Source organism: Nesoenas mayeri (genome assembly GCF_963082525.1).
Source record: "Nesoenas mayeri genome assembly, chromosome: 5".
NCBI classification, from domain to species: domain Eukaryota; kingdom Metazoa; phylum Chordata; class Aves; order Columbiformes; family Columbidae; genus Nesoenas; species Nesoenas mayeri.
The window spans coordinates 13840997-13856264 of NC_137548.1; the positions used below are offsets into that span (position 1 = coordinate 13840997).

Genomic DNA, 15268 nt, shown 5'->3' on the forward strand with positions numbered 1-15268 from the left:
GGCGGCGGGCGGGGCCGAGCCGGGAGTGCGGGGCTGGGGCGAGCTCGGCCGCCGCCTCCCCACCCGCGGGCAGCGGCGTCCGGTGCGAGGGGCTCGGGCTCCGCGCCGCTCCCAGCAGGCGAGGCAGGAGCTGCCGCCGCGAGGGAGGTAAGGCCGGGCCGTGCCCGAGGTCCTTTTCCGGCCTGAGCCGGTTGCCCCTTGACTGGGTTCCCCCCACCCCGGTGGGGCCCGGGCCCTTCTCCTCATCCCTTCCAGAGGCCTCGCCCCGCCGCGGCCGACCCCGCCGCCTCCCTTCCCGCGGGAGGCTCCACTCTTTCCGGGCACCCCGTCCACCACCGCCCCGGGGCGCGCTCCGGGAGCCCAGGCCTCGCCGCCCCCTCTTCCCCCTCGAGGCGCCGGCCCTGGCCTCCTCCCCCGCCGGGCCGCCGGCACCCCGCGCGCGGGGCGCCCCCGCACCACGGCCCTTCCCCCGGGAGCCGTAGCCTCCGCCCCACCGGTGGAGGCAGGGGGACCGGCGCCCACTCGCCGTGCCGTTTCTCCCTCCTACGGGCTGGCCGGAGGCGTTTACCGTGCGGTCCCGGGCCCGCCGCCGGCTCACTGTGCTCCGCCGTGGGTGGGTCGGTCTAGTTTCAGCCCCGTCTGCGCGGGTTTGAAGTGAGCGAGGCGGTGACATTCGCCTTTCCACGCCCGTTTCCCTTGTCCTGTCCTCCCCTCACTCCCCTTTTCAAGAAGCTGATCAGAAACCAGAGTAAAACAAATGGCTTAAAACTGCTTTTCCCGTGATGTAATTCCCTTTTTAATGTGTGACACATTTTGAATACTCCCTACTCCCACTTGTTCAGCTTTCCAGAGCCTCCCGTACCTCCCGCTCTCGACGTCTGGCTCAGGAGCGTTTCAGCTGGTGTGTGGCTCCTCAGAGCCCTCCTCTGGCAGGAAAAGTGTGCTCTGGTTTCTTTCCTTTTCTCACCCAGTCCCCAGCCTGCTTTAGTAAAGGGGTAAAACCTTTGGAGGAAGAAAGGTGGGGTTAGAGTAAATAATTTAAAATGGTTTTTTTTCCAGGGGTGTTGCTCCTGAAACAGCCTAGATGTTTCAGCCTCCCCCTGTAACTACAGCAGCTGCTGAGACAGAACTTCTTGTGAATCCTTCCTCATATTTTTTCTTACCCAGCAGCCCTTGCTTAGAGTTGCTTAAGCTTAGGCCGTTATTTGCATTTGTCTTTAGTTCGTAGCAACTTCCTAAATTTTGAATTTATGTGGCATTTGGGGTTTTTACCCAAAAAGAATATTTAGCTGTCAGAACAAGCTCAGTTCTTCCTTTTGGAAATTGTCCCTCACCGCTCAGTTCAAGCTTGGTCTTCTCCCAAGCTTGATATCTGCTCTTTTGGATGGATTTGTCCTTGGAATCTAAGCTTGCTCATGAGATCAAGTTGAAAGGAAATTACCTTTTTCCCTTCTAAGAGCATGTAACATAAGCACCTGCTTCTTCAGGTGACAGCTTTTTTTTTTCTGTGAATATCGCTACTAATGTTAGCTTAATGTCTCACGAGTGTTTTCTTCTTTCAGTTGTTGTAAGCCTGTAACTATAAAGTGAAACATAGAATATTTTGTAGGTGAGTAAACAGCTGTAGCATTCTTCATGTCTGGTGTCTGATTCCTGGTATAAAATAGTAAGGCAGTGTACAAGTTGTTGGAGCGCCTGGGCACAAAGGCGGGGGTATTTCCAGATATTTTTTGCTCAGTTAAGTAATTTAATATGGTAGAGGTTCAAGCATGCCAACTTATGCTTTAATAGAGCTTTCAGTTATGTTTAGCAAGCTGGATTGAAGTATATGTTGAAGTACAGTTGAAAATAATTCCATGGCATGTTGTGCCTAGAAATAGACTTAGGATGTCGGGGGAAGAAATGTCACAAACCCTGAAATAATTTGTAATCTCTGTGTTGCTGGTTCCATTTAGAGATGGCCTGATCTGTACAAAGAAGTTAAATCTGAGTCTTTAAATGAATTATGTACAATATTGAAATTATAAGTTTAAAAATAAATCACATAATGTCTCTCTGCATAGGAAGGTGTACATCTTAGTGATGCTTTCATTCTGAAAAAATATAGTCAGGTATATCTAAAGTCTGATTATACAGTTAAACTGATGTATTGGGTAGTTTTCAGCAAATGGCTGTTTAAGTGGTTGCTCTGTGTAAGAAAGTGGCAGTTCGACAGTGTTGGAGATCTCTGGGCATCCGTATCTTTACTATGAAAATGTCATAGTGTTTTGTGCTTGCTAAAGGCCACATCATGATGCCCATAGTTTAAGCATCAAGGGGTTTTGGAGGCCTGTGCTGTTGTGTCACCTCTGTGCTAATGACTGAAATAAATCCATGTGACTTGCTTCATTCTCAATTACAAGTTGCATTTTACAAAGTGAGGTTAATATTTTCTAAAGGAAGAACATGTTTAGAAAAATGAAAATAGGGATTTTTTCATTCTTCTGGAAAGGAATTTGGAGGAAAAAAAAAGTCTGCAGGAGTCTTCAGGCGGAACAAGAAACTCAAGCAAAGAAATGAAATTACAAAAGTAGTTTGGCAAATTGGTAGAGTTTAGCAGTTCATTTAATGTTACTGTTCTGCAAGGAGTAATTTTTGTTTGGTTGGTTTTTTTCTAGCCAAATAGTTATCTGAGGAGCAGGTTCAAAAGAGAGGCAAGGGGGTTATTAATCATTAAGAAACACTTGTTTTCTGTGAGGCAGCTAGTCTTCCCTAGATGATCAGTGAGATGTTTATAGTAAAAATCACTCCTTCTGACTAGGAAAGCTTTAATGGAAGGTACAGGATGTAGGGACTATCCTATAGTTATTAATATAATAGCTCAGAATTAGCAAGCTGATAAAAGTGATAGTAATTATGAAATATACACTTTTCTTTGGGATGTTGTCTTGAATGTAGCCATTTTTCTTTGCCCTTCAGCATTTTGTGTTCCCTTCAAATTAATGATTTCTTACCAGAAGTTTATATTTAATTTATGAGACAGTCTTGTATTTAGTATCTAACAAGGTTCAACTGCAATGGGGGGCAGGAGGAGAATAAATGTCAAACTGACTATTTTTTTTTTTTTCCAGTAGATCTAGGAGTATCTTGACCATCTCAAGTCAGAGTATTATCATGGCATGTTCTTTTTGATTCTGATTATAAAATTAAATGTCTTTGGAAGTTGCTTCTCCACCATTAGCTAAATTTGTTGAAGTTGGTGTTTTCTGTAAGTGTGTCAAATAAACATTTAGCTGATTTTAGTAACTTCTTTTGATACTGTTCTGCAGAGTGGCTTCTTCCCAGTATCACAGTATTATTTATGTACCATCAGTCTCTCCTTAAACTAAAACCAAAATGGGATTAATAAAGTTTCTTCTCTGCAGAGTAGATGCATGCAGCGTATACAGCAGTGCTTCAGTCTTCCTTCTTTTCCAGATGCTTTAGACTTGTTCTAATGTTGATAAATCTGTGATGATGCAGTGTTTTTTAGCAAATGGGATTATTAATTTAGTTCTGACCACCATTTGCCAGCTAACTTACTTCAGCTTCCTAGTCTGGTTTTAGATGTTTTGTATTGTTTTAACCAAGAATACTAAGTGTAAAATAAGGGAAAGAACCTCTCAAATCTCAATGAAGTACACTAGGAGTTTTTCATTGTACCACAAAAATGTCCCATTAGCATTGTCTGGCTTTAGTCTTGTGTATTTGGAGCTCGACTTTGAAGAGGCTTCTGTTGGATTAATTAACAGGCAAATTCAGTGCCCGAGAGTGTTTTAACATTGCTCTGCATTCTTGCTCTTGCCCTTTCTCTGCTGTAACCTTCTCTGCTCCCTTTTTCTGTTTTTAGCTCCTCTGCCCTACATTGGCTCTTGCCTGCATCTCTTCCACCAAATGATTATTCCAATTGCTCCATCTATCCCTGCTTGTCCTTTACCACTTCCCATACTGTTCAGCAAGTCTGCTAATGCTTTTTCTTTCTTTGAAGTAAGGAAGAATTAGCACCGAAGTCTTGTATTTCAGTTCTGGGATCTGCTACCAGGCTAGAGCAGCAGACCCGTCATCTGCAGGGAGGATTCCACCTGTCGTTCCAGCCTGGGCTGAAGCATGCTGAGGTGTGAATGACTGTGCTTGAGATCAGTTTTATCTGCAGTGAGTACATGCAAATAAGTCTTTACGTGCTCTGAAGCTGGTCACATGTAAGTAATACATAAGGCAGATATAAAGCAGGTGTGTTTCTGAGACTGTAGCTGCTAATATCCTATTAAGAATCAAAACTTCTAATTTGCGAGATGCTTTTCAGAAGGATTTTTTTGAGCCCAAAGTTAAAGGCTGTTAAATATTAGGGAATGACAGATTAGTATCTACTTCCAGTTTTATTTTATGATGGGTGTCTTCCCAATATCCCTGAAGGAATTTGCTGACCTGTCCAGGAAGTGCCTGAATAGCAGGGCTTGAACCACCATGGTTTTCTGCCAAGGTGTTAATGTAGGCCAAAATTGTCTTTGTAGCTGAAAATAGACTGTAAACTGTATCAGTTCTAATAAGTTTCAGTTGTTTCTGTTAAGAGAGTGACCAACCTGTACTGAAAGGAGGAGAATCCCTCTCTGGGGCTCTTCTGTTAGCAGACTTATTCTAGCCTTTTGCATGTGGACCAATTTTTTGCTTTTTATATATATTTATATATATTTTAGGATAAGATGTACAATGATGGAATTATCCAACTCTCAATAAAACTAAGTCTTTTACATTGCAAATGCTGCCTGTATTTCTTACCAAGTAGTTAATAGAAATAGCAGAATTTTCCTTTGTCTTTAATGCTTTATAGTGCTGGCACCCAGAGTTTTCATATGGTATTGTTTTAGTCAGATGGGAAGATGATGTAATGTATGGGTTTCCACTTCCATAGAACCTGCATTGGTGGTCCAGTACCTCCCATATGCTAGGTCTTGCTTGGTGTGCCTATACTGATAATAATTTAAAGGAACATGAGTTGCTTTCTGAGGAGGGAATGGTGGCAACCAAGCATGAGGTGCAGGCTGTTTCCTGCCCCTGCCAGGTCTTCAGGGGTGTTGGATTAATTGTCTTTGTGGCCACTCTTGGAGCCATTTGATTACCATAGCTTGCTGACAAAGTTTATGGATGCAGCTGCATAACTAACTTCCAGTACTGAGAGAAGGAGCTTTTGGGTTTAAGAACTTCTGAAATATTTCTGACGAGGACTTCTGAAAGATTTAGTTTTGCAGATTCCCTTCTAGGTAATTCAACTGAACAGTATCTTAATGTCTGTAATTATGTAATTTGGGAATCGATGTGTTAGTCCCAGTATTAATCCCTGCACTACACTGCTGTAACTGGCCTCCAGCAGAACTCCATGTTGTTCATCACAACATTCTGAACCCAGCACTGCAGCCAGTTTTCAGTCCACCTCACTGTCCACTTATTCAGTTGGTAATTTATCAACTAGTCTATTAGCATGTGATGGTAGACAATGTCAAAAGCCTTACTAAAGCAAAGATGAACAGCATCCACTGCTCTCCCCTTGAGGTTACAGGTTCTTCAGACATAACTTCCCCTTCATAAATCCATCCTGATTATTCCCAATCATCTTGCTCTTCATATGTTTGGGAATGACTTCCAAGTTTACTTGCTTCAACAGCTTCGCTTCACAGCACTGGTAAGGCCACATCTGGAGTACTGTGCCCAGTTCTGGGCTTCCTGGTACAAGAGGGAGATGCAGCTATGGGAGAGAGTCCAGTGAAGGGCCACCGAGATGATTAAGGGACTTTGCTTATATGAGAAGAGTCTGAGAGAGCTGTGACTGTTCAGCCTGGAGAAAAGAAGGCTCAGCAGGATCTCCTCAGTGTGTATAAATCACTGTGTTATCAACATTAGTCTCATTCTAAATCAAAACACAGTACCATACTAGCTACTAGGAAGAAAGTTAACTCTATCACAGCTGAAACAAGGACAACAGGTTAATTTATTCAGTTTTGCCAATTGAACCTTTGATACAAAAGCATTTCTATAATGCATCTGCATAGGTTGTTTTTTGTTGAACATGTTGCTAGGAAATAGCTACTGGTGTGTATCGGAAAGCCTGTGACCTACTTGTCCAGTTTTTAGGATTTTTTTTTAATGAAACTTTTCAAAATAGGCTCCAACCTTCTAGGTTAATGCTCCATTGCCTTCTACAGATTGTGGCATCTGAGTGGTCTGTGAGCTTCCAGGTGGCACCACTAGAGCTGCTGGGATTCAGGAACTTGATGACACTGATACTTTTCAACAATTTTCTACTAAAAAACCAACACTGACAGGGTTGGTTTGTTTTTGTTGTTGCTGTTTAGTTTTGTTTAGTTTTGTTCTTGTTTTTCTCCTGGTACTCCATTGCTAACTTCTGTAAGCCAGCAGCACTTTTATAACTACTACTGCTCAGTGTGGAAGGTAATAGTGCCTGGCTTTAGATATTCCTGGTATGTCTTAATATCTGGAGACTGTCATATATGTATCTACGATCTCACAACTGGATAATCTCTTCTTTGGAAGCTGCCTTCTCCAAGTAAAAAAAAAAAAAAAAACAAGACAGCTGAGCTGTGTATGCGTGAATTTCTTTCCTCGAGGAACTATAGTATTTTCAGACTTGCAGAATGTAGTGAGGGTTGGCTGGTGAAGAAGGAAGAAAGGCTGTCTACTTTGGCTGACCAGCAGCAATATTTAAATTTCCACTTTGCTAAGCAGAGTCGCATTGACAGCATATTAATATATTAACTCTGCTTAAAATAGAGAAGCATCCCTTCCCTCTGGAGTATGCTGCACCTGATTCTGTCAATCAGAAACAAGTAAAATTGTTGTTGTCAGACCAATTTGAGAGGCTTTGTGTGCTGATACGGTGAAGAAGCTGATATAACTGTAAAGCTTAGAGGTGCAGAAAATTACTGTTGGGTTTTCATGTGGTTGTGAGATTCAGACTAGTATTTGTTCTCTGCTCCTTTTTCTGAAAGTTGGAAGTCAAGCAGTTATTTCTCACTTTTTTCCCAGCTGCTGCTTGGGAATAATAGTGAGCTTTGTGAGGGTTCATGAAATTACAATTTTTGCATTTCTCAATGTTATATTAAAAAATAGAATTCCTGCTTTCAAGTCAATGACAGATAATGTTGTGATTTCCTTCTGTCACTGTAGGATGCCTGGCTTGTACAGCCTGTTTCTCTGGCTTATTAGTTCTTTGAATCAATTCCTGAATACAAAAAAAACTCCTGTCCCGTTGCACTTCAAGTTTGGGCATGTAGAAAACTAACATGAAAATATATTCTAATGTGATAATGGTATGCTTTATTTTATGGTGCCTTGTAGTTGGTCTCTGCAAGTGATTTGGAGGTTTAGTGCAGAATTTCATATAATGATATGAACAGCCAAAAACTTTGCAGACTTTAGTGAATGGAGGTCTTAAGCACAGTATTTGCATACTTTGAAGGTGGAAAGTTAGTCTAGTGATGCAGCTTTGATTTGTCTTACTGAGGTTTTATTGTACTTGAAGAAAGGAAAATTCTGTGTAACTGAGGAACATTTTACCTTCTATGAAGATACCACTTTATATTTTCTAGAAAACTCTCAGAAATGCCAGATCATTTTAATAACAAAAAACTGGTTGGAGAACATTTTTGCAGCCTTCTATACTGACAGTGTGTGACATGTTGGCCTAAGGCATAGGACATGAGCAGTCTAGTTTTGGAAAGTACTGATGCTCCCAAAATGCATTTTTCTTTGGTGGAGAGGCATTTACCAATATCACCTGCAGCAAGATGTCAGGAGTGGTTTCTCTGTGATAATAGTCACAGTGTTCATATTCAGTTCTGTCCTTTCTGTTCTGTAAGGAAGAATTGGTCAGAGTGGAAGTCATCATCTCTCTCTCTCTAGGTAGTTAGAGATAAGAACATTGAAATTTCAGTCTGGAGGTGCTCATGCCAAGAGATACCTGCGGTTTGTAGGGCGACTATAGAAATGGTTACAGCACCTTATCTGAACGCTTTGGAATATCACTTGTAGGGTCCGGTCAGCCCTCCTCTTGGTTTTGATGCATGGCCTGCCTCAGGGTTAAGCAGATATGTCAATGACATGGCTAGTGGTTTGAATGGAAATAAGGCAGGGTAGAAAAAAAAAGATTTTCAGCAGACATGTTAACAGTGCATTAGACTACTTGAGGCAGTTCTCTTGTGAAAAGATGCTGTTCAATCGTTCTCCCTTAAAATGGAAAAGAGGGCTTTGTTCAGAAAGTGATGTGGTCATCCTGGTCATGTTCTGGGACTGAAAAGTACAATGCGTTTACTCTGTAATGGATGTGCTAAAATAAATGTTCAAAATATTTCTGTTTTGGTCTCTTTTGTCACCTGCAAATGTACAAAATAAATGTGCTAACAAGCAGTTCTACCACAGTTATTCTGAATTGTGAGGATTAAAATTTCTGAGAAGCTGATGCCAGTTTATAGTGCCTTGTGGTCTGTATACATTTTGGTGGTTATTTTATCAAACATTTGAAAGCTCCTCAGGGGTGAAGCCAAATAATACTTAGTATTGCTGCATTTTTCTTGTACCTGACAGCCCAGTAAATGCCTGTGTGAAAAGCTTTCTTATTTCAAACCACTGTGGTGTCAGTAGTTTAAGTAAACATGGAGGAGACTCTAAGGGCTCAAGTTGCCAAGCTGTGAATGCCAGAAACTAAAAAAGGGCTTGGAGAAACCTGCTCCTTCACTTTCAAGGTCTAGAATAAAAAGATCAGAAAACTGCCAGTGTTTTACCTGAAACTTCCAGTCACACTTTCAACATTAGCCACCATTTTAACCACTAGATGGGTTGCTTAAGGCAAGTGGATTTGGGATGCTTTCCAACTGCTATTAAGCCCTCAATTACATCACTTATTAGGCATTCATAGAAGCAGCTTCTTAAGTTTTTTTTGTTTTTTTTTTTTTTTTTTTTTTACAATACACATAGCACTTAAATGTTAGTCAGTGGTTCCTTTCTGAACTGTCAAAATAGTATTATTTTGGGATTTAGAAATGCTAAATGCTTGGTCTGCTATGGGTGTTCTCAAGGATACTAAAATGGCAGTATCTTCAAGTGTAATCATAACCAGGCTTGAGGGCTATGATCTCTTCAGTGACAGTTCCCCAGCAAAAAAGCCCCAAATCTTTAGCACCTGCTATGGGACAGGTCTGTAGTAATTTTATTGGGAAAGATTTTTCTTTGAACTGTTAAGGAAGACTCCAGAGGTGCTCCGTTCATGGCTTGCATTGCAGTAAATCTGTGTACTGCTACAACTTACATGCTGGCAACCACTGCACTACCTTACTTTATAACAAAGAGCTCAGTTTTCATCAGACTTCACATGGGTATGTATGAAATGAATGATAGTAATGCTGATTCTTTATTTACAAGAATGACCAGTGATACATTTTTGTATATGACTTGGTGGTTTCATTCCACACCTGGAGCAGGAAAGCAGGCAGATGTACTGTCTGGCTGTGAGAAAGCACAGTGTGCTCTCATGGAGCTGGAGTGCCATTCCAAACTTCTTTCTTCCTCCCTACTGCTATGAACTCAATCCTCTCTCAAAATGACCTGTCTGGTGTCTCAGAATTGTACAAGACTCACAATATCATTTAACAGCAAGCATATCACCTGACGTAGATATTTCCTTGTCCTGGAAATGTTAAGAAAAGGTATGCAAATACCCACTGCAATTCTCCACACAGTTATCTTTTCCTTATTCACACTAGTTCCTGGCCACAGCCTGGAAGTCCTTGGCATTAATTATGCATTGAATAAACACTTCCGTACTGTGCAGGTGTGTTTTGTCCTTTGTTGTCTGATAGTGATTCCTAAGCACTGATGGTTGAGGTGAAGTGCCAGCAGCACCATCTCAGAGCACACCTTTACAGAGTTCATCTGCTGTGGGCAGAAGCTTGATGGAACAGCTGTGCTTCACTCTTAGCTAGGGAAAAATACAGCAGTTATTTTTAAACTGCTTAGATTCTCTTCTGTAAGGACAGGGTATTCCAGGAAACAATGCAAAACTGTAGCTGAATTCAGATATTTATAACTTCAAGTACAATTTAATTGTGCACACTGGGTAGTGTCAATTCAGTGTCCAAATATAGGTCTTTATGCTTTTATTTTTTTTTCGTTCCAGCAGTGGTATTGAAATGTTCAGCCAATTTAAGTGCTTACAAGACATGAATGTATAATGAAACTCATTTTGAGGGCAAGAATCACATGTACTGCCACATGGCATAAAACAGGTCTCAAAGCTTGTAGAAACTTGTTTTCTGCTATGGATATCATCCTTCCTTCCTCCTTTTCATTCAATAGATTTGCAAGATGTTTTTTGTCACTTCATATTAGTATTGCAAGGACTGTGAGAGTAGGAAGTCCTTTGAATGAAAGGGTTGTTTTGTATCTGATGTACAGTTACATCTGTATCACTGAGCTCTTGGAGGAGAAACTTCAACATGTGAATTAGTTACATGAGAAAGGCCCAGAACCAGTTCAGCTGTCACAGCTGCCTATGCTGTGATTGGAAATGTGGGTTGTCTGTGTAATGGCCCTATATAGTTATCTGATTGGAAAGGAGCAGCCTAGCAGGCAATAGGAAATCATATTGGAGTTGCAATATGTGTAGAAAGCAGAGGGTAGCCAAAGATGCTGTGACAAAAAATAAACAGAACTGATAGGAGAAATTTTCAGTGCATAGGAATAGTGGTGGACCCAATTGCTACTAGGTTGCTTGAGGACATTCCACTTAGGTGGAATTATTGTTGCAATTAAACAGTACTCCTTGGCATTAAGCATCTTCAGCTTTAAATCTCTTCCTTGGAGACAGTCCAGTTAATTGGAATATATGTTATTGCCTGGTTTTGCATTATTTATGCCATTTACTATAACACAATTAAAAAAGGACTTAACGACAACAACAACAAAAACAAATCTATGCAGTGATACTCAAGAAATTATTTTTGCCATTCAGCCAGGCTCAGTTTCTTCTGCTCTAGCTGTTATGTGAAGCAGGTGCAGTAATATATAGTGAAATATATCTTAATATGCATCCAGTCTTTTCTGTGCATCCTAGAGAATTTACATAGAAAATATGTATCTGAGATTATATACACACTTTTTTTTTTTTTCAGTAACACATGGAGAAAGGGGTTAACTTCTTGTTAGAAGTAGTTTCACCACCCCTTTAAAGAGGTGCTGCCTCATTTTTGATGGTTAAAATTATTATGATTCATAGTTGACTACAAACCAATTGCAGTAAGGGCTGACCTATGTATGTTTCGGGTTAAAAATCAATTCCCATTGAAATTATGTGTGCTTAGATAGCATCATACTAAAGTTTTTAATTGCATTTGAGGCTCTGTCAAAATTTCAAAGCATGTCAGCTGTTTTGAATGTGGACTGAACTGTTGTTAGTTGGTCATAGAATCATAGAATGTCCTGAGTTGGAAGGAACCCACAAGGATCATTGAGTCCAGCTTCTGTTCCTGCATATGACAACCCCACAGTTCACATCATGTGTCTGAGGGTGTTGTCCAGTCTCTTCTTGAACACTGTCAGGCTTGAGGCTGTGACACCTCCCTGGGGAGCCTGTTCCAATGCTCCAGCACCCTCTGGGTGAAGAACCTTTTCCTAACGTCCAACCTAAACCGTGCCTGATGCATCTTCCTGCCATTCCCTGCAGTTCTGTCACTGGTCACCAGGGAGAGCAGTGTCTGCCTCCTGCCCTTGTGAGGAAGCTGTAGCTGCCGTGAGGTCTCACCTCCGTCTCCTCTTCTCCGAGCTGAACAAACCAGGCGACTTTAGCCGGTCCTCATACGGCTTCCCTTCCAAATCCTTCACCAATCGTAGCCCTCTTCTGGACACTCTCCAGTAGCTTTATATCCTGTTTATCCTGTGGTGCCCAGAACTGCACACAGTGGTGAGGCCGCACCAGTGCAGGGCAAAGTGGGACAATCGCCTCCCTGCCCAGCTGGTGATGCTGTGCTGGATGCACCCAGGACACAGGTGGTCCTCTTGGCTGCCAGAGACGCTGTTGGCTCATGTCTTGCTGTAAACCAGAACCCGCAGATCCCTCTTTGCAGAGCTGCTTTCCAGCACCTTGTTCCCCCAGTCTGTATGTACAGCCAGAGTTGCCATGTCCCAGGTGCAAAATCCAGAACTTGCCCTTGTTAAACTTCATGTGGTTGGTCATTGCCCAGTTCTCCAGTTTGTCCAGATCCCACTGCAGGGACTCTCTGCCCTAGAGAGTGTCAACAGCCCATCCTGTGTCATCAGCAAACTTACTAAGCAATCCCTCAAGTCCTCTGACCACCCAATTTATAAAGACATTGAAGAGCACTGGCCCTAACATGGAACCGTGTGGAACCCCACTAGTGACTGATCACCAGCCCAACAACCCCATTTACTTGAACCTTTTGAGCCCGGCCCGTCAACCAGTTGCTCACCCACAGCACTGTGTGTTTACCCAGCCGTATGCTGGACATCTTGTCCAGGAGAATACTGTGAGAGACAGTATCAAAGGCTTTACTGAAATCCAAAAAGATCGCTTCAACAGGCTTCCCTTGGTCAACTACGTCGCTAACCTTGTCGTAGTAGGAAATTAAGTTGGTCGAGTAGGACTTTCCCCTCATGAACTCGTGCTGGCTGGGACCAATGACTGCAGCTTCATGTAAACCTTAATATCAACAATGACTTAAGTGGTGAAGAACGAGGACCTTTTATCACCATTTCCAGTATTTTTCTTACAGGTTAAATGACAACAGTAAGAAAAATCAGTCGTTGCTGATGACTATGAAAGCACGAGTAAGAGTTAAAATTCAGCACTAATATGTTAATGGAGGTAGAACAAAACAGTATAGCACTCATTACATTGCAGCTTGGACTACAAGAAGCTGGGTGAACATATTGGAGAAAAATCCCTTGGTCATGCCTTTCCTGTGCTTCTCCAAGTACCTGCTCTTGGTTGCTGTCACTGGTACTTTTCCTCTTGTAAAAGACAGGGTAGCGGAAGAAGAGAAATAAAGAAGGCCAAGATGAGCATGAAAACTGTAGGCTTGAAAAAGAAACAGAACAGAGCAACTTCTGTTGTCACTGTCCCTCCAGGAGATGATGGATGGAGATGGGAGGGTAGTAGGGGATGTGGTTTTGAATCAAAACAACTGAGGAAGAAGCCATGTGCCTTTATGGGGTCTTGAGTCTCGGGACCAAACACTAGAAAAGGAAGGAGGAATGGTAAGCAGAATCTCATCAGATGGACTTGGAAGAAGACTACAGTGTGTAACAATGTATGTGTGTGCCATGATCTCCCTCTTCTTGCAGAATAACGTGTGTCTGGAGCTGTGGGCTGCTGCTGGAGGTGGCATTCGTCACTTGATTATCAGATGAAAAATTTAAGCATGGCTGTCCTTACTTTGTGTAGGACAGTTGACAGTTTCTTAACCAGCAGGAAGGAACTACATTTGAGGGGTGCAAGTTGTTCTGGGAGAGAAGAAGCTTGGGCACTCTGTATTTGCTGGGCTGTCCATAGGGCTGTTTCTGAGTGCAGGATCTTGCCTCAAGGAGCAAGTGTATCAAAGCTTGCTCTTAAAGGAGGGAAATAGTGTGGATTATGGCTAAGGGAGTTCTTGGGAAACAAATTTACATTGTGTTTGAAGTGGAATGCAATTTTAAGTGGAAACAGTACAGGCTTTTCCATCATTAATCTTATTAGTGTTTTCTGTAGGTTGTTTTTTTCAAAATTGTCATCACTGTTATGGCAATACTTCAGATCCTGTTTAAAAAAAAAAAAAAGGGCTGCCTTGTTGTAAGAACTCTATAATCATGGGAAGTCCCACTTCCAAAAGAGGTTACAACTTAAAAAGAAGAAAAGGAACATGATATAGAGTGAAAGTACACAAACACAGTGAACTGCAATGACATTGCATTTAATAGACCTGTGGGGGCAACTTTACAGAGGAAATGAAGAAATGGAAGAAAAAGGAAAAGACAGTGATGGGAGAGGAGAATTAACAGCAAGAACAGAAGGGGTGGAGTACAGCAAAGGTGAGAGTTTGAGAGCTGAGGGGAAAGGGATTGAATAAGTAACCAATTAGTCATTTATTTAGTGGGAACGTCTAGATTAATGCCTTAGGAGTGATGAGAGTGTTAACGTGGTTTCCAAGTGACATGATGTAGGTGGTTTTCACAAGCAAACATAGTGTTCATTGTAAATGTATAAGCTGGATTTTTCTTAAAGATCACAGATCTCTTCCTCCACCCACACTGTTCTTACACTTCTTGATTTCATGTTTTCTATTTGCTATAAAATGTATTTATCTTTTTACCCACGGTCATAAGATTCAAGTTTAGGAGAAAAAAATAAACTTCCTCAGTGGAAGCAAAGGATCACACTCCCTGTAAACCTGGTCATATCAAGTGTAAAGTTGTGTTCTCCTACATACAGATTGGAGAACTCCTGTCAACTGCCTCTAAGCATTAAGCTTGTCCCTGAAGACCCTGGCTGCTCAGCATATGTTGATAGAAGGGATGATACACTTCCCTCTCTGAAGTAGAGGGGAAAATGACTTAGTCTAGGCAATCTAACTAGAAAAAAATTGCAAGCCTGGCTTGTGTACATCCTACTCATCTGTCCTCTCTCTTGATTCAGCCAAGGAACATATCCCACAGCCACCTACTATAGTCACCTTTCTGTGCTCCTTGCATGGCCTGAGAATTCCCTTGTCTTCTCCTTGTCTGCCCTTGTCAACCCGTATCTGTCCTCCTAATACTGATTCTAGATCTGTACCCCTCACCTTCTGTGCTAGTGTATGCCAAGAAGATGCGTGGGGTGGGAGCTATTATGTAATGAGAACAGAATGTGATTAGCATCTACAAGGATCTGAATTGAAGAAGATACAATGTTAAGATACTGCATTGGAATTGTACTGAGTCCTTGAAACAAAGTTGAACTTAAACAGGTGACTCTTGCTGTGGGAATTCCTAACTTGGTGGTTACTGTAAAAGCTCAGCAAATTTTTGTGTAGCTGGTTTATTACTCTGTAAAGTAAAAAGTTATAGCTGAAGCAAATAAGGCTTATGGGATCATGTCAGTTTTGTCCGCTGGTCTTTCTGCTTCATCCATCAACTTATTGGATGTTTTCAATCAAACTCGACGGAGTGGAAGAACTCAGATGTAAGCTGGTCTGCTTGCTAGAGGAGAAGCTGT

General features: G+C 41.9%; 1 protein-coding gene across 1 annotated transcript in view; it reads left to right on the forward strand.

Moving 5' to 3' along the window:
* Positions 1–17: 17 nt before the first annotated feature.
* Positions 18–15268, forward strand: part of SETD3 (SET domain containing 3, actin N3(tau)-histidine methyltransferase) — a 55309-nt gene continuing 40058 nt past the window's right edge. Inside the window, exon 1 of the mRNA XM_080345952.1 lies at positions 18–147. The gene's annotated coding sequence lies outside the window, so the exon portion shown is untranslated. The remainder of the gene's footprint in view (positions 148–15268) is intronic.